This window comes from Chlorocebus sabaeus, chromosome 20 (genome assembly GCF_047675955.1).
Source record: "Chlorocebus sabaeus isolate Y175 chromosome 20, mChlSab1.0.hap1, whole genome shotgun sequence".
NCBI lineage: Eukaryota > Metazoa > Chordata > Mammalia > Primates > Cercopithecidae > Chlorocebus > Chlorocebus sabaeus.
In genome coordinates, this window is record NC_132923.1 from 77,559,297 (window position 1) to 77,578,697 (window position 19,401).

Consider the following 19,401-nt stretch of genomic DNA (forward strand, 5'->3'; position numbering starts at 1 on the left):
GATATATCCATTGGGACCCAGAGTGATTCAGAAAGGGCCTAAGCCATTCATGAAGCACAAGGCCATTCCACCCAGCTATTCTCTCCCAAATTATTCACTGCTATTGATGGAGCTTCTCCTAAGGTGCTGGGTTAAAGGATTTATAACATTATTTCATTGAGTTCTTGCTTTCAAAAATCTCAGGGAAAAAATATATATTGCCATTTGATAGATGAAGAAATGGAATTTCAGAGAGATGTATTCACTCGTCAAAGTCACACAGTAAGTGGCAGAATTGGGTTTTTGAATCCATGTCTGTGTGATTCCAAAGGTAGTTCTTTTATGCATTAAGCAGAAGTTGGAGACTATGTCAATAGGCTTGCCCTGGGAAAGGCCTTCTGCACCTAGAAAGCAGGGAGAGACACAACACAAGAGGAGGCCTACCCTGGTGTTGCACCATACATAGTAGCTCTTTGAAATTTGGTCTGGGGACTGCATAGGGCTCAGCGTGTGGCAAGTCCAGCTGTTCTCCTCTATCACTCCTCCTGGGAGTCCCCTGGGGTATGTTTCCTCTCTGACATTCTTGGAATATTTTAAGATTCATTCTTGAAGCATAAACTTTTTAACTCTTTTCCCGTGGAATAATTTCTTCTTCCTTATCTGAAGGCCTTCATGGAAACTCACAGAACTTAGGTGATAAAGAGGTCACCATTTAGTTCTTAGTCTCCTGTTCCCCCAATAAACTGAACTTCCTGGAATCTGATAGTTTATTAGCTTGTTCTGGAGATCATCAAGACTGGGAGGAACTTGATTTTTCAGAAAAGTGACTTGGTCAAAGGTGCAAACAGAGATAGGAGGTCAGGTCTTTCTACTTCGAGTATCAGGTTCTTTGCAACTTCATAAATCCATGGTGCCTGACTTAGTGCAGTTCACTAAAATAAATGAAGAAATGAGCCACTTTTTTTTTCCTTTGGTCAATGACACTCAAATGTACATGTAATGTTTTAAAAATTCTATCACTGGGGTAGAAAAGCTGGACTCAGTGGGCCCTGGATGTCCAATAAGAGAAGAAAACTCCACAAGAAAAGAATTCTCTGGAGGAAGAACTAATATGTAGTGCCAAAAATTTATAAATATTTTCTTCTTTGATGCTCTTATTAGCCCTGTGAGAGAGACATTATTATCTCCATCTTAAAGCTAAGGGAACTAAGGCCCAGAGAAAGTAACTAGCTTGCTAAAGCTCTCACAGCATATAACCAGGCCAGGATTCAAATCTAGATCACTTGACCATGAAGCTTGAGGTTTTTCACAACTCTGCAGTCTCTATAAATAATTTGGGTCTTATAAAAGGGTGAACTTCTCCAGAACTGAAAGGAATCCTTGCTCAGCAGTATGGGAAGTGGTTTGTATTTTCTCAGTCAGAAAGAAGAGGGGATAGTGATAGCAGCTGTTTACACCCTATTCCATTACCCCCATGCCCCACCCCTCTGACATCATGGGTGTCACCCATTTCTGGAAGGCCCCACCTATAGAGGCTCCACCCAGTGGCCCAACACCATGGAAATGAGTCCATCTTCTGATCCCAAAGCGAAGAATGAAGCCAAAGGCTGCATGAATTTCAGGCCAGACATCAGAAACTAGGACCCAGAGGTAAGCTGCTGGAGGCATCCAAGAAATTCCAGTAGTTCCAGCGCAGTGACTTAAGATCACAATTCTGTGGAATATTCTCTAAGTGGCTCCCCATAGCATTCAGAATAAAGTTTAAACTCTTAGCCTGGCACACAGGTCCCTTATGATCTAGTTCTTGCCTTAGTTCCTGTCTGTCCTTCTCACTCATACCTTTTCTTCAACCACAATAAACTACCACAAATTTTTCATGCCCCTTGCTGTTTACACAAGCTGATTCTTCTGCCAAAAAGGATTTTATTCTTCTTGTCTTATTACCTCTTCTTTTCATTGTCTGGATAATTCCAACCCATCTTTCAGAAACTTATTTCCCCAGCCATCACACCTCCTCTGGGAAGTCTTCCTGAAAGTCCATGTCTGGCTACGGTGCACGGCTTATCATCACAGCCATCCTCCCTTACACTTCTCTATCTGCTGTCTGCCATCTCCCTTAGACTGTGAGTGACCCTAGAATAGTGCTGCATCTTTCTTTCTTTTCTTTTCTTTTCTTCTTCTTTTTTTTTTTTTTTTTTTTTGAGACAGAGTCTTACTCTGTTGCCCAGGCTGGAATGCAGTGGTACAGTCTCAGCTCATTGCAACCTCTGCCTCCTGGGTTCAAGCAATTCTCCTTCCTCAGCCTCCCGAGTAGCTGGGATTACAGGCATGTGCCGCTATGCCCAGCTAATTTTTGTAGTTTTAGTAGAGATGGGGTTTCACCATGTTGGCCGGGCTGGTCTCAAACTCCTGACCTCAGATGATCCTCCCGCCTCAGCCCCCCAAAGTGCTGGGATTACAGGTGCAAGCCACCACACCTGGCCCAGTGACTGCATCTTAATCCATGTCAGTATCTGCAGTGCCCAGCAAAAGCTGTCTTAGTTATGGACAAAATATCTTGAAGAGCTTGTGGGTGTATCTCATAATCAGAGCGAAAATCCTTTTTAAATCTGATAATACATAGCGATGGTGTGAAACATTTATTTTTCATTTCACTATCTTCCACTTCTGAGCCCAATTCACACAGATATTTGGGGCTTTTCTTCCTCCCTGTATCTCCCCTTCTTTTCCTATACCCACTTCCTACTTCTACTTCTTTCTCTGCCTGGAATCTGAGCTTTAACCTGGAGGGGCAGCATTAAATCTATAAAGCTTTAGGTGTATCAACACACCAAATCAGCATTTCTCCTGTCAACACTGACCAACTTTCTCAGCAACCTTCCATGGATTTTTGTGCTGCTACAGCCTGTATGTCTTTATTCCATCTTGCTAATAATCTAGTCTCTGTAAAATATCTGTGGCAGGAGAGAGAAGGGAGTGAAGGGGGAAGTAAAATGCTATCTTAGTCTTTTCAGGCTGCTATAAAAAAATATCATAAACTAGGTGGCTTCTAAACAACAGAAATCTATTTCTCACAGTTCTAGAATCTGGGAAGTCCAAGATCAAGGAGACAGCAGATTCAGTATCTAGTGCAAGCTGTCTTCTGGGTTGCAGACTGCTGACTTTTTGCTGTGTCCTTACATGGTAAAAGGGGCAAGAGTCTCTCTTGGACCTCTTTTACAAAAGCACTAATCCTATCCATGCAGGTTCCACCCTTATGACCTAATCTTCTCCCAAAAGCTTCACCTTCTAATACCATCACCTTGGTGATTCAGATTCAGCGTATAAATTTTCAGTGGACACAAAATTCAGGCCATAGCAAGTGTTATCTTCCATTTCAAGTACAGATGAAGGGATGGGTGTCTAGATGGCTGAATAAATGCAGGCAGGATGTATGGTGTAACAAATGAATGACATGCTCCTTTTCTGGCCATGACCCCTGGCACCACAGTTATTATCATGTTTCTGCTTGATTCCTAGATGTGGTCACTGTCTTGAACCCCAGGAGCCTGAACTCAAATATTGACAGGGATTCAATTATTTGCAGAGAGTCCTATCTGGTGCTGATCACTGACCTAGGCATCCTAATATCTCCTGATGGTGTGAATCTCTAGGCTTATCCACTTGTCCCTGCCATCCTTTCCTTGTCAAAGAATTCACAAATGGACATCAATTCACCAACAAATAACTATTAAGTCTCAGCTAAGTGCCAGACCCTGTAACATCCTTTGTTCGAGACTATGACCTACTGTCACCACAGTCTCTCAGAGTCTCATAGTTCCACCCAGCAGACTGAACCTCCTCTAGAATTTTTAGATGCCCTATTTCCTGACATCTGTCCACCCAGAAAGGGCCTTTCTGAAAACTGTGCTCCTCCCTGTCTGCCCAGCTTGCTGAATTTTTCCAGACCCATCCTATATGGAGTCTGGGCTGTGCAGGACAAAAAGTCCCTGAGGGAGCACTTAGGAGACCCTCATGGAAGTGAGCTTAATGAAGAGGGGACAGCAATGTGAAAGGCAAGGCTTTTACTTTTCCAGGATTATGATGACAAGAGAAAGCACAGGAGTTCAGAAAGGTAGAGAAGTGTTGTAGCTATTCCTTTATTTGCTTCTTATCTTTTTTCCCCTCTTAATTCAAATACCTATTCTTTTCCTGGTTTTACCTGTCAGCTTTGAATGCCTTTCCCCCACTCCTTCATGAGTCAGTGTCATCTACCCCTAAAAGTCCTCCCTATGCCCCTGTATCTGATTTATGTGCCCACCCATTGTGATAGATATGGACTTCTGCATGGGTTTGTCCAGTTGCCAGGAGTGTGGTTAGCAGGCAGCCTCCAGCTGTCAGCTCCTCCAGGGTCAGCTTGAGCTGCAGAAAAATGCTTTGCCTGGAATCATGCACCTGCACTCACTGGTATTGAGCACGTCAGTAGCATGAAGGCCTAACCGTTTTAACCTGAGGAAAACTTCACCATTGGGCAGTTAGCACTGGAGTCCCTTGCTGTGTTAGCTAAGCCTTGGTTAAGCTTACAACAAGGTTCAACTTCTCCTGCTCAATCCTGCTTCCTTCGTCTTCCTTGCACAGGTGCTCATTACTACTAAACACTTTGTATTCCAGAATTAATCTTGGTGTCTGCTTCTTGAGACCCCAACTGTGAGATCAATCATAGACAGCATAGCATATTAGAAAAGAAGTGAGAGCTCTGGAGTAATATAAACCAGAGTTTGAATCTAGTCTCCCTACTTACTGTTTGTGTGACTTTGAGCAAGTTAGTGAACCTTTCTGAGCCTCAGTTTGTTCATCTATAAGATGGAGTTAATAGTACCTCATAGGACAGCTGTGGTGATTATATCATAAATACACCTAAAGTATTTGTACAGTAAGAATTCAGTATACATTAACTATTCTTAGTCTGTTTTATTTTCTTCATCATAGTACATAATATACTCTGTGGTAGTTATAAATTAAACTGTTTGTTTCTGTTCTTTGAAGGTAGAGACTATTTCTTATTAATTATTGCATCCTTTGCACCTAGCATAAATCCAGTAGATAGCCTGCTTTCAATAAGTACTTGTTCAATAAGAAATTAGTATCCCTATTTTACAGACAAGGAATTAAGCATGGAAGTCACACTAATAGTAAATAGCAGAGCCATAATTTGAACCCGATTTTGTCTTCTTCAAAGCAAATTATCTTGCATCATAGCCTTTCGAAGCTGAAGATGAAGATGGGGCTTGCTCTTTATCCTGAGAGCAGTGGGGAACTATAACACATTTTTAATTGGGGAAATTTGTAAATCATAAAGAGGTTACAAAGGATGCAGGGTGGAGGCAGAGAAAGAGAAGCTGGGTCTGAGGGGATGGAGAATGTATCAGTTGTCTATTGCTGCATAACAAATCACCCCAAATTTAGTGGACTGAAACAACAACATTCCTCCAGGCCTGGCTTATCAATGGGTGGCTTAGCTGGATCTGTCAGGGTCTGTCACAGTCTGTAGTCGAGAGCTGGCTGGGGCAGCAGTCATCTCAAGGCTCAACTTGAAGAGAGAAGAGCTCAACCATGTGAGCTTGGAGGGTTCAGTTTTTTGCTGACTATTGGCTGGAGGCCATCTTCAGTTTGTTGTCATGTGGCTAGGTGCTCTCATGTGGCCTGAGAGCAGCTCATAATGTGATATATTCCTTGAAACAGAACTAGTGAGAAGAACCAGAGAGAGAGAGAGCGTGCTAACAAGATGGAAGTCATATTCTTTTACAACCTAATATTGGAGGTAACATCTCCTCATTTTTGTCATATTCTGTTCTTTAGAAGCAAGTCTGTTAAAAAGACTTGTTGAAGTCCTAAACCTCAATAGCTCAGAATGTAACCTTATTTGGACATAAGGTCTTTGCAGAGGTAATCAAGTTAAAACAAGGTCACAAGGGTGGGCCCTAGTCCAATATGACTGGTATGCTTACCAAAAGAAAAAATTTGGAGACAGACATGCATACAAGGAGAACATTGCATACATATTAACCGTAAGTCAGCCATCTACAAACCATGGGGAGAAGCCTGAAACAGATTCTCCCTCACAGACCTCAGAAGGTCAAAACCTTGATTTGGGATTTCTGGCCTCCAGGCTATGAGGTAATCAATTTCTATTGTTGAAGCCACTTAATTCATGTGGGACTCCATTACAGCAGCTCTAGTAAACTAACAAAAGGGATCACTGGGAACCATTTCAGAAGCTGCCTGGGATGGTTACTTTTATGTGTCAACCCGACTGGCCCAAGAGATGCCCAAATAGTTGGTTACGCATTATTTCTGGGTGTGTCTCTGTGGATGTCTCCGGAGGAAATTAGCATTTGAATTGGTGGAATGAGTAAAGCAGATGGCCCTCCCCAAAGTGAGTGGGCATCATCCAATCTATTGAGGGCCTGGGTAGAACAAAAAAGTGGAAGAAGGTAGAATTTGCCTTCTGTCTGACTGACTGAGCTCAACACTGGTGTTCTCTTGCCCTTGATGCTCCTCGTTCTCAGGCCTTCAGACTTGGGTGGGAATCTACACCTTTGGCTATAAGACTCTAGAGTCTTCCAACTACACCACCAGATTGCCAGAGTCTCCAGCTTGCAGATGGCAGATGGTGGGACTTCTCCACCTCCATAATTGTGTGAGCTAATACCTTACACAAAATTTCTGTTCCACATAACAAACCTTCACTTGTACCCACAAACCTAAAATAAAAGTAAAACAAAAAAACCCTCTCTCCTCTCTGTCTCTCTCTCCAAACACACACACACACACACACACACACACACACAAATGTACGTGTGTATACTCTGTTATTTCTCTGGGAAACTCTGACTGATACCATGCCTATCACAGAAGACTAACATCTGGCAGAAACAGCCTGATGCTGAGGAAGGGACTGATTTGGGAGATGAATACATGGAAATTTCAGGTGTTGATTGATGAACAGAGGGAGAGGGTAAAAAAGGGTGTCTGCTGTGCCTGTCTTTATTTGTGTAATATATTGATATGGTTTGGCTGTGTTCCCACCCAAATCTCATCTTGAATTCCCACATGTTGTGGGAGGGACCTGTGGGAGGTAATTGAATCATGAGGGCAGGTCTTTCCTGTGCTGTTCTCGTGATAGTGAACAGGTCTCATGAGATCTGATGGCGTTATAAGGCAAAGTTTCCCTGCACAAGCTCTCTCTTTTCCTGCTTCCATCCACATAAGATGTGACTTGCTCCTTCTTGCCTTCTGCCATGATTATGAGGCTGTAAGTCTAGTAAACCCTTTTTTCGGTATAAATCACCCAGTCTCAGTATGTCTTTATCAGCAGCATGAAAACAGACTAATACATGTATGGTCTAGGTAATCATAGTGAGAACTGAGGAATGGTTGTTAATTAAGTAGCACTTTGAATGGAATTCAAGTTGTTAAAGGCAAGGACTGCCTATAGTTCTGTAGTTCTGATCCCACCAGAGAAAGGTGACTGCTCCCCACCATGGCAGAGTGGCCTGGCCTCTTGAATCTTGCAGTGTCTTGCGACAGGTGAGAAAGTTCAGATTCAGCATCAAATGTTTATAAAACTTTTATTCTTTTTGGCACTGGGGAAACAGAGGCAAATGATCTTCCTAGCTCACAAATCTAGCTAGGATCCTGAAAGCCTTTAACAACTGACTGAAGAAAGTACAGGCTTCCTAACATGGCATGCACAACCTGGCTCACCTTCCATGACCCAGCTCAGGCCTAGCCCTTTCTTATGGCTTCTCCCCGTTCTCTTCCCACCATGCTCGACCCCCTCTGTCCCACTGACCCGCACTTGCTTCTGCAGCCATGTTGAACTACACACTTGCACGTTCCCAAATAAGATGGACCATTTCAGGCTTCTGGGTCATGGCTGCTATTTAATTCTGTCTAGATCTTTCCTTTCTTTGCTTTTCTATTCTCTTTTCTTTTATCTTCTTTCTCTTTCTTTCTTTCTTTTGTTCTTTCTTTCATTCTTTCTTTCGTTCTTTCCTTCTCTGTCTCTCTCTCCCCCTCCCTCCCTCTCTTCCTCTTTCTCTCTCTCTTTCTTTCTTTCTTTCTTTCTTTCTCTCTCTCTCTCTCTCTCTCTCTCTTTCTCTCTTTCTCTCTTTCTCTCCTTCTTTCTTGGCTAAATTCTACCTTCCCTTCACCACTAAGCTGAAATGAAATCTTCCTCTGTGAAGCCCATCTCACTCCTCTAAGTAGATTCCTTTCCTGTATTCTCTATTTTGTGGGAGAGAAATGTGTATTAATTTTTTCTATTAGACAGCAAACTCTTTGAAGGTGAGATCTTTGTCTTTTTTGTTGTGTACCTCCAGAGTCCAGTACCTGGCCTAGAGTAGAGCTCAATCAATGTTAGTTTAATGAAATCAGTGATTGAAGAAACAAGTGGGCAAACAAAATACAATTCTTATACCCATGAGAGGCAAGTAAATAAGCAGTTCCATAGCAAAGGGTCAAATACTTTATAACTAAATTCTAAATGAGGATAGAGGATAGAACATGTGCGATTTGCCTGGGGAAAGTGGAGAAAAACCAGGGACAGCATCCTGGGGAAAGGGACACTTATACTGAGTCTTGAAGGAGACCATGGGTTCATGCTATGGACGGGGAAAGGCATTTCCAGCTTAAGAACTGATGCATGCACAGGCATGGAGACAGAAGAGAGCTCACTGACTCATCAGGGAAGATGTGTCCTGAAACGCAGTGGAGCTGGGCAAGTGAAGAGCACAGACAGTTCGCAGGCACCTGCAGGATCCTGGAGGCCCGGAATACTATCTTAAGAAAGATGATGACTCTATTGCCGAGTCATTGAATGCCAAACATGAAGAACCTGACGTGGGTCAAAGAGAATTTTGTTTGAGAATGGGCCATGCCAGAGGCTCATGCCATGGAACCTGTACTCACGGCCACCTTTACTCAAGCAAACGATGGGTGGTGGGGATGGCAGGGTTGGGGGTTCTGTGGACAGGCTGGTTCTGAAAAGAAAGGGGGCAGAGATGCTGAGCTGGGCATGCTTCAGCTCTGGTCCCAATTTACCAATCGGATCAGATGCTTTTCCCAGGGAGAAGCTAGAACTCTTTTTCACACACCCGGTCCTTCTGGGAGAAAGCAGAGGTTTTCTCTCTTCTCATCCACCCTTCCCTCTCCTGGGCCTGACATATAGCAAAGCCAGAATAGTAGGTTAGACAGAGTTTCTCTGGGCATATCTGCTATGGGAAACATTCTCAGTTCCCCAATCAGGCCCTGGTTACCTGTCCCTGCCCTGTGCCTACACAGTTCCCTGAACTTACCTGCAACACTGGCACATGTCTTACTGCATTGAAACATCCCGTTGTCTTCTCTGTCTTCCATACTATACCGCGAGTCCCCTGAGAGCAGAGTGTCATGAGTTGGTACACTTTTGGATGCCCAGATCTTAGTGTAGAATCTGGTGCAGGTTTGGAATAAATGACAGGATTGAATGAGTGAACACAGCTAACTTGCTTTGGTTTGTAAACTCAGGTCCTGTGCTTGGCTCTGTGAAAGTTCCTATTTCTTCCTTATTCTGTTCCTCAGTGTCACCTGTCTGGTAAGGTCAGACGCTCAGGACAAATAAATCCAGTGACTGTATGAGGGAGTAGGAGCCTTGGCAGGCTGATCAGGCCCAACGGCAGAGGCCCAAGGGGCCAGCTGGAACGCACGTGATGTAATCACATCTCCAGGCCTGGTATTAGACCCTTCTAATTTGGTTTTGAAAACATGTGGTTTTGTCCTTGTTCAAATATTGATTTTAAGTAACTTGAGCCTGGCAGAAAAGGCCTCTGCCGGGGCCAGCGGGGCTGTTTGTTGCCTTAATGACATTTCTGTGTGTTTGTATAACACGAACTGGCAGTCGAGTCGTTGCTCTCAGGGAAGATTTACGGGACTTTACACTTTGGAAGATATTGAGGCAAACTGTTGATGAAGGCCTAGGGCATAAATCAGACCCACTCGGGCCAACAAAGGACACTTTGGAAACTTTGCCAACTGCCTTCTCCCCTCATGTACAGTGAAGGGTTTGAATTAGGCCAGCTGGTTTCGGAGCATTTGCTCTATAATCCTTGGGTTTCACAGAGGAGTTTGGGGGAGGCAGGGAAGAGGGGTGTTTTGGGTGGGATGCTGGGCAGGCAGGGTTCCACAGCCTTCCAGACCTTTATTGGTTTCGTAACTGGGGTTCTTACCAGATTTATGCAGGTAAAAGTAAAATGTTTGAAAACCACAAGAGTAGAAGACTGTGACATCCCTTCCAGACCTAAAACTCTAGTATTGAATTACCCTGCATCCTAACAGGAAACATCCCGCTCAAATGAGGTTACTGAGAAGAGTTTGATGAAGGGACTATTAACAAAGGTATGAATGGAATTAAGGGAAATAAATACAGGATGGTTAAGTACCAGGGGCGGGTAGCAGAGCCCTTAGAGAGAGCAAGAGCTATGCTTGGGCTTTGGCAGAGGACTGCCTGATGGGAGTCAAGGCCTTTGTTAGAGGAACATGGCCACTGAGAAGCTGTGGCCCTACATGAGGAGACCAGGGAATATATACCCTAACCTCTCTCTCTCTTGCCTTCAGCTCTCCTGAGGATGCCTTCCGTTTGCCAAACTGGACTGGAATCCAGAGAGTTGATGTGGTGTACGGGTGGTAGGCTCCTGGACTTCACAGAGACTGAGGGTGGAGAGTGAATTTGCAGGAGTGAATGGAAACTACCCAGCTTATATCAGGAGCTTTGCAGACCACTGCAAGGTGGCAGGAGGTAGAAGGTTGTGCTTCTCCTTGACCTTCTGTCAATTGACAACCTTCATCTCAGGTCTTCAGCTACCCTGTTTCTATTTTTAATCAAATGGGAGTTTGGTGAGCTCTTCAAATCTCTTCCGGCACTGCAAAAATGATTTTATGTCTACCTGAACAGGGGAATGCTGGTTAGTAGAGTTTAAAGGGAAATAGTAAAGGATATTGACTAAGAACATGGACGTTGAGGTTGTACATAATTGGATTTTGATATTGGTTCCATCTCTTAATACCTGGGTGACTTTGGGAAAGTCCCATCACCTCTTAAGCCTTAGTTTCTCATTGGTGAAATGGAGATAATCATAATACTTTACAGCATTGTGCCAATAACAAAATGAATTTAAACATATAATGCACTTAGGATTAAACACATGGTTAGCAATCAATTGGTAGAAGCTATTATTCTCAGATGAGAGCTCACTGGAAAACTCTCTCTTATACATAGCCCCAATAGATTCTTCATTCTCTATTGATTTTTGCATGCTTATTTCTTCTTTAATCCTCTATCTTCAAATTTTCTGGTCAAAATCCAGCAATTTGGAGGGAGTGCTCTTGGGTTAGTACAAAAAGACATTTAATGATATCAACTGCAACCCTTGAACTGACCAGGCTACCTCAAACTTCAATGTCTGCCCTTGGGAAAATCTTATTACCTATCCAAGACTCCAGTCCTCCAGCTCAGTCATTCTTGGTCATCACAACAAACTGTGACATCTTCAGGGCATGCCAAAGTATCCTAGAGCACCAGATGAGCTCAGCAAGTCCTTGCTTTCTCTCTTCAGCCATACAAGGTTCAGCCAGGGTAGGCTAGCCCCAGCTGTGCTCCCTGGCACATAAAATTAAAAATCTTGTCAAAGCCAAACCAAAGAGAGTAGTGGGCATGGGTGACCCAAGGCAGTAGCTTCCTCCTCCTCATTCTACCAAATGCCATTCCCCTGGGTCCTGGGGAGACAAATGACCAGTTCACATCTCAGCTGCTGGCCCTGATTGTAAGTCTGCACAATTTACCTTGGCTCTCACTGGCACTGAGAATGAGGTCATTGAAAGAGGGAGACAGTGGAGAAGACCTCTGGAAGGGCAGCAGTAAAACACGCTGTCAAGAGGCAGGAGAGAACCCTTGAATCATGGGGTCCTTGGCAGCTGTCTTTGAGAGGTAAATAACTTCAAAAAGTACTTGCCTGGATGATGAAATGTGTGATTTTATGCATACCAAAGGCCATCTCCAAACTCTTTTCTCATTCAGTTATTTTTATTGAATCAATTTCCTTAAGACCCAGGAGTATAGTGTGGTAGAAATGACCAAGAACTAGGATGGTGAGAGGAAATGTAATAGATTGTCAGAGCCAAACAGGGTCTATGGCTGGCTGGGTCATCCAGTCCATGCCTACCTTTCCCCCTCACTCCCCATGTGCCAACCCTGCTGGGCTTCTCTTGGTTCCTCCACCCACCAGCCTCTCAGAACTGAGACCTGCACCCTCTCATTTCTTTTTCTGGAAAGCTCTTCCTTGCCATTCTTCCCTTTGCTAATTCCCTCACATTCTTCAAAATCTCAGTTTTTACGGCACTTCTTCAGGATCCTTCCCTCATTCCCCATGTTGTTATTTTTTCCTCCCTGATGGCTGAATTGCAATTGCTATTCTTGGAGTCTGAGCAGCCATTTTGGACCATGAGGTAGAAGCTAAAACCTGTCCATGGCAGAATTTCGAGACAGAAAGAGCCTGGATGCCTCCTGCCGTAACGTTTTCAAAAAGCTGACTGTCAGTTCTGATTTCTCATCCCTGGATTTCTTTTAATTGAGGTAAAATTTACATAACATAAAATTAACCATTAACCATTTCAAAGTGTACAATTCAGTGCATTTAATGTATGTACTATACTGTACAGACATCACCTCTGTTCAATTCCAGGGCATCTTAATTACCTCAAAAGGAAACAGCATACCCAGTAAGCAGTCACTCTCCATCCCCCTCCACTCAGTCCCTGGCAACCACCAGTCTGCTTTCTGTCTCTATGGATTTGCCAATGATAGACACTTCATACAAACAGAATTGTATGACATATGACCATTTGAGTTTGTTTTCTTTTACTTAGCATGTTTTTGAGGCTCGTCCACATTATATCACATATCAGTACTTTGTTCATTTTTTATGGCTGAATAATATTCCATGGTATAAATATACCACCTTTTGATCATCCATTAATTTGTTGATTGGACATTTGGGTTGTTTCCACATTTTAGATATCATGAATAGTGTTGTTACAAACATTTGTCTAAAAGTATCTCTAAATTTCTTTTATATAACACAGAAATACATTTCTATCTGTTTATCTCATTTTTATTTGTCTTGTCTGTCACCCTCAAATTATACTTTAGCTGAGACAAGGGATCTAACAAGTATGATTTTAAAATTTGTATTTTCTCCTTATCTATCCTGTCTGGAAGGAAATAGTACCAAGAAGCAGAAAGACCTTTGTATCATTTTCACTCCACCACGATTTCCTGTGTTTCTTTGCACCTCAGCAACGTTATCTATAAAATGGGGATAACCAGGCCCCTGAAGGCAGAAGTCTAAGTGAGATGATCTCTTGAGATCTCTTATATTTGATTCTTCAAAGTATGCTTTGAAAGGTCACGAGAAGCAGTGTAACTTTCTTTGGAACACTTTCGCTAACTCATCCTCCTTCTCTCTTTTTGAGCTGGGTTTTTTGCTTTTTATCCTTGCCCTATTGCATCTGTAAAATGACATTTTTTTATAATGCATCTTAAATTCATTGTGTACATGTCTGTTTTCTTGGTAGAGCACACAATCTTGAAAAATAAGTCCTTTAAATGCAGCCTGCTCTTTCAAACAAATCAAGCACATAAAAAGCCACACAACAACAATAACAACAACAATAACAATTCCAGGTGTTTCATCTCATCCAACTTCTTGACATTTCTAAGGCCTTCTGTTCCCTTGGGACTTGGTATCTAGGTTTTGCTCTCTTTTCTAGTTCTCCTTGATGAAGATACTATTCTTTTTTTTTTTTTTTTTTTTTTTTAAATTCAGGTACGCTATTTTACCTTACTATCCTTTAAGTTCTGGGATACATTTGCTGAACATGCAGGTTTGTTACATAGGTATACACGTGCCATGGTTGTTTGCTGCACCCACAACCCGTCATCTACATTAGGTATTTCTTCTAATGCTATCCCTCCCCTAGGCCGCCACCCCCTGACAGGTCCTGGTGTGTGATGTTACCCTCCCTGTGTCCCTGTGTTCTTTTTCAATACCCATTTATGAATAAGAACATGTGGTGTTTGGTTTTCTGTTCCTGTGTTAGTTTGCTGAGAATGATGGCTTCCAGCTTCATTATGTCCCTGCAAAGGACATGAACTCATCCTTTTTTATGGCTGCATAGTATTCCATGGTGTATATGTGCCACATTTTCTTTATCCAATCTATCATTGATGGGCATTTGTGTTGGTTCCAAGTCTCTGCTATTGTGAACAGTGCTTCAATACACATACATGTGCATGTGTCTTTATAGCAGAATGATTTATAATCCTTTGGGTATTTACTCAGTAATGGGATTGCTGGGTCAAATGGCATTTCTGGTTCTAGATCCTTGAGGAATTACCACACTGTCTTCCACAATGGTTGAACTAATTTACACTCCCACCAACAGTGTAAAAGCATTCCTATTTCTCCACATCCTTTCCAGCATCTGTTGTTTCCTGACTTTTTAATGATTGCCATTCTAACTGGCATAAGATGGTATCTCATTGTGGGTTTGATTTGCATTTCTCTAATGACCAGTGATGATGAACTTTTTTTCCATATGTTTGTTGGGCGCATAAGTGTCTTCTTTCAAGAAGTGTCTGGGCCAGGTGACGTGGCTCATGCGTGTAATCGCAGCACTTTGGGAGGCCGAGGCAGGTAGATCACGAGGTCAGGAGATTAAGACCATCCTGGCTAACACGGTGAAACCCCGTCTCTACTAAAAATACAAAAAATCAGCCAGGTGTGGTGGCAGGCACCTGTAGTCCCAGCTACTCGGGAGGCTGAGGCAGGAGAATGGCAAGAACCTGGGAGGCAGAGCTTGCAGTGAGCCGAGATCGCGCCACTGCACTCCAGCCTGGGCAACAGAGCAAGACTCTGTCTCAAAAAAAAAAGTGTCTGTTCATATCCTCTGCCCACTTTTTGATGGGGTTGTTTGTTTTTTCTTGTAAATTTGTTGGAGTTCCTTGTAGATTCTGTATATTAGTTATTTGTTAGATGGATAGACTGCAAAATTTTTCTCCCATTCTGTAGGTTGCCTGTTCACTCTGATGATAGTTTCCTTTGCTGTGCAGAGGTCTTTAGTTTAATGAGATCCCATTTGTCAATTTTGACTTTTGTTGCCATTGCTTTTGGTGTTTTAGTCATGAAGTCTCTGGCCATGCCTATGTCCTGAATGGTATTGCCAAGGTTTTCTTCTAGGGTTTTTATGGTTTTAGGTCTTACGTTTTAGTCTTTAATCCATCTTGAGTTGATTTTTATATAAGGAAGGGGTCCAGTTTCAGTTTTCTCCTTATGGCTAGCCAGTTTTCCCAACACCATTTTTTTTAAATAGGGAATCCTTTCCGCATGGCTTGTTTTTGCCAGGTTTGTCAAAGATTAGATGGTTGTAGATGTGTGGTGTTACTTCTGAGGCCTCTGTTCTGATCTATATATCTGTTTTGGTACCAGTACCATGCTGTTTTTATGACTGTAGCCTTGTAGTTTGAAGACAGGTAGCATGATGCCTCCAGCTTTGTTCTTTTTGCTTAGGATTGTCTTGGCTATACAAGCTCTTTTTTGGTTCCATATGAAATTTAAAAGTAGTTTTTTCTAGTTCTATGAAGAAAGTCAGTGGTGGCTTGATGGGAATAGCACTGAATCTATAAATTACTTTGGGCAGTATGGCCATAGTCACGATATTGAGTCTTCCTATCCATAAGCATGGAATATTTTTCTATTTGTTTGTGTCCTTTCTTATTTCCTTGGGCAGTGGTTTGTAGTTCTCCTTGAAGAGGTCCTTCACATCCCTTGTAAGTTGGATTCCTAGATATTTAATCGTCTTTGTAGCAATTGTGAATGGAGTTCACTCATGATTTGGCTCTCTGTTTGTCTATTATTGGTGTATAGGAATGCTTGTGATTTTTGCACATTGATTTTGTATCCTGAGACTTTGCTGAAGTTGCTTCTCAACTTAAGGAGATTTTGGGCTGAGAAGATGGGGTTTTCTAAATATACAATCACGTAATCTGGAAACAGAGACAATTTGACTTCCTCTCTTCCTATTTGAATATACTTTATTTCTTTCTCTTGCCTGATTGCCCTGGCCAGAGCTTCCAATACTATGTTGAATATTTGAGAGAGGGCATCCTGGTCTTCTGCTGGTTTTCAAAGGGAATGCTTCCAGCTTTTGCCCATTCAGTATGATATTGGCTGTGGGTTTGTCATAAATAACTCTTAATATTTTGAGATACATTCCATCAATACCTAGTTTATTGAGAGTTTTTAGCATGAAGAGCTGTTGAATTTTATCGAAGGCCTTTTCTGCATCTATTGAGATAATCGTGTGGTTTTTGCCATTGGTTCTGTTTATGTGATGGATTACATTTACTTATTTGCGTATATTGAACCAGCCTTGTATCCCAGGGCTGAAGCTGACTTGGTAATGGTGGATAAGCTTTTTGATGTGCTGCTGGATTTGGTTTGCCAGTATTTTACTGAGGATTTTTGCATCGTGTTCATTAGGGATATTGGCCTGAAAGTTTCTTTTTTTTGTTGTGTCTCTACCAGGTTTGGGCATCAGGATGATGCAGGCCTCATAAAATGAGTTAGGGAGGACTCCCACTTTTTCTAGTGTTTGAAATAGTTTTAGAATAGTTTTAGGTACCAGCTCTTCTTTGTACCTCCGGTAGAATTCTGCTCTGAATTTGGTTACACTCTCCCTGTCACTTTCAGGTACACCAACCCAAGGTAGGTTTGGTCTTTTCACATAGCCCCATATTTCTTGGAGGCTTTGTTCATTCCTTTTCATTCTTTTTTCTCTAATCTTGTCTTCACACTTTATTTCATTAAGTTGATCTTTCATCTTTGATAATCTTTCTCCCGCTTGATTGATTCATCTATTGATACTTGTGTATGCTTCATGAAGTTCTCGGGCTGTATTTTTCAACTCCATCAGGTCGTTTATGTTCTCCTCTGAACTGGTTATTCTAGTTAGCAATTCCTGTAACATTTTTTCAAGGTTCTCAGCTTCCTTGCATTGGATTAGAACATGTTCCTTTAGCTCGGAGGAGTTTGTTATTGCCCAACTTCTGAAGCCTACTTCTGTCGATTCATCAGACCCATTCTCTGTCAGGTTTTATTCCCATGCTGGCAGGGAGTTGTGATCCTTTGGAGGAGAAGAGGCATTCTTGTTTTTGGAATTTTCAGCCTTTTTATGCTGGTTTTTGCTCATCTTCGTGCATTTATCTACCTTTGGTCTTTGATGTTGGTTACCTTCAGATGGGATTTTTGTATGAATGTCCTTTTTGTTGATGTTGATGCTATTCCTTTATGTTTGTTAGTTTTTCTTCTAACAGTCAGACAGGCCCCTATGCTACAGGTCTGCTGGAGTTTGCTGGAGGTCCACTCCAGATCCTGTTTGCCTGGATATTACCAGGGGAGGCTGCAGAACAGCAAAGATTGCTGCCTATTCCTTCCTCTGGAAGCTTTGTCCCAGAGGGACACATGCCAGATGTTAGCCAGAGCTCTCCTGTATCATGTGTCTGTCAACCCCTGCTGGAAGTTGTTTCCCAGTCAGGAGGTATGAAGGTCAGGGACCCACTTGAGAAGGCCATCTGTCCCTTAGCAGAGTTCAAGTGCTGTGCTGGAAGATCTGCTGCTCTCTTCAGAGCCAGCAGGCAGGAATGTTTAAGTCTGCTGAACCTGCACCCACAGCCACCCCTTCCCCCAGGCGCTCTGTCCCAGGGAGATGGAAATTTTATCTAAAAGCCCCTGACTGGGGCTGCTGCCTTTCTTTCAGAGATGTCCTGCCCAGAGAGGAGGAATCTAGAGGGGCAGGCTGGCTACAGTGGCTTTGCTGAGCTGTGATGGGCTCCCCCAGTTCAAACTTCCCAGTGGCTTTGTTTACACTGTAAGGGGAAAACTGCTACTTGAGCCTCAGTAATGCCAGATGCCCCTTCTACCACCAATCTCGAGGGTCCCAGGTTGACTTCAGACTGCTGTGCTGACAGCAAGAATTTCAAGCCAGTGGATCTTAGCTTGCTCGTCTCTGTGGGACTGGGATCTGCTGAGCTAGACCACTTGGCTCCCTGGCTTCAGCCACCTTTCCAGGGGAGGGAAAGGTTCTGTCTCGCTGGCATTCCAGGCACCACTAGGGTATGAAAAAAAACAAAAAAACAAAACAAAACCCTGCAGCTAGCTTGGTGTCTGCCCAAATGGCCACCCAGTTTTGTGCTTGAAACCCAGGGCCCTGGTGGTATAGGCACCAAGGGAATCTCTTGGTCTGTGGGTTGCGAAGACCATGGGAAAAGCGTAGTATCTGGGCCAGAATGCACCTTTCTTCATTGCACAGTCCCTCATGGCTTCCCTTGGCTAGGGGAGGGAGTTCCCCAACCCCTGTGCTTCCCGGGTGAGGCAATGCTCCACCCTGTTTAGTTATCACATGCCAGGTACTGTGCAAATTCCTTTACACAGATCACCTTATTTATCCTTGCAAAATTCTATCAGGTAGATCATGTAATTATTTTTATTTTATATGTGAGAACACGAAAACCTCTCAGATTAAATAACTTGTCCAAAGTCTCACAACTAGCCAGGGTTTCACTCAGGTCATCTAATTTCAATCTGTTCACACAACCACTCTGCCATACACAAGATGAAATGCAAATATATGCATATATTTCCATACATCCATTCATTTATTTTTGAGTATCTCTGCTAGGTCTCTTGGTTGGGATAAGGAGATAACTAAGATGGGGTTCTCTTCAAGGCATGATAATATAAAGAAATTCAACATTATTTTTTCTGACATGCCTCAATAGTCCCTTCCTGATTCTCAGCTTCCATCTCAAGATTTTTAAAATGATGAGATCCTTCTGAGACTCTCTATCTCCTTATTAATCAAAAAGAAGTTCATTAAGGGTGCATAATGGAACTCCAAGATATCAAGCCCTAATATCTGGGACCTGTAAGTTTCCTTGTGAGCAAAGACTTTGTAGATGTAAGTTAAGGGTCTTGAGATGAGGAGTTAGCTGTGGATTATCCAGGTTGGTCCTGAATGAAATCACAATTGTCGTTATAAGGGAGAGGCAGAAGGAGACTTGACTACACACAGAAGAGGAGACAGCTTGAACATGGACGTAGAAGTTGAAGTGATGCAGCCACGAGCCAAGAAATGCTGGCAGCCACGAGAAGCTGGGAAAGGCAAGGCACAGATTTTCCCCTAGAGTCCCTGGGAAGACACTCTCATTTTGGACTAGTGAAACTGATTTCTGGTCTCCTGAACTATGAGAGAATAAATTTCTATTGTTTTAAGCCACGAAGTTTGTGG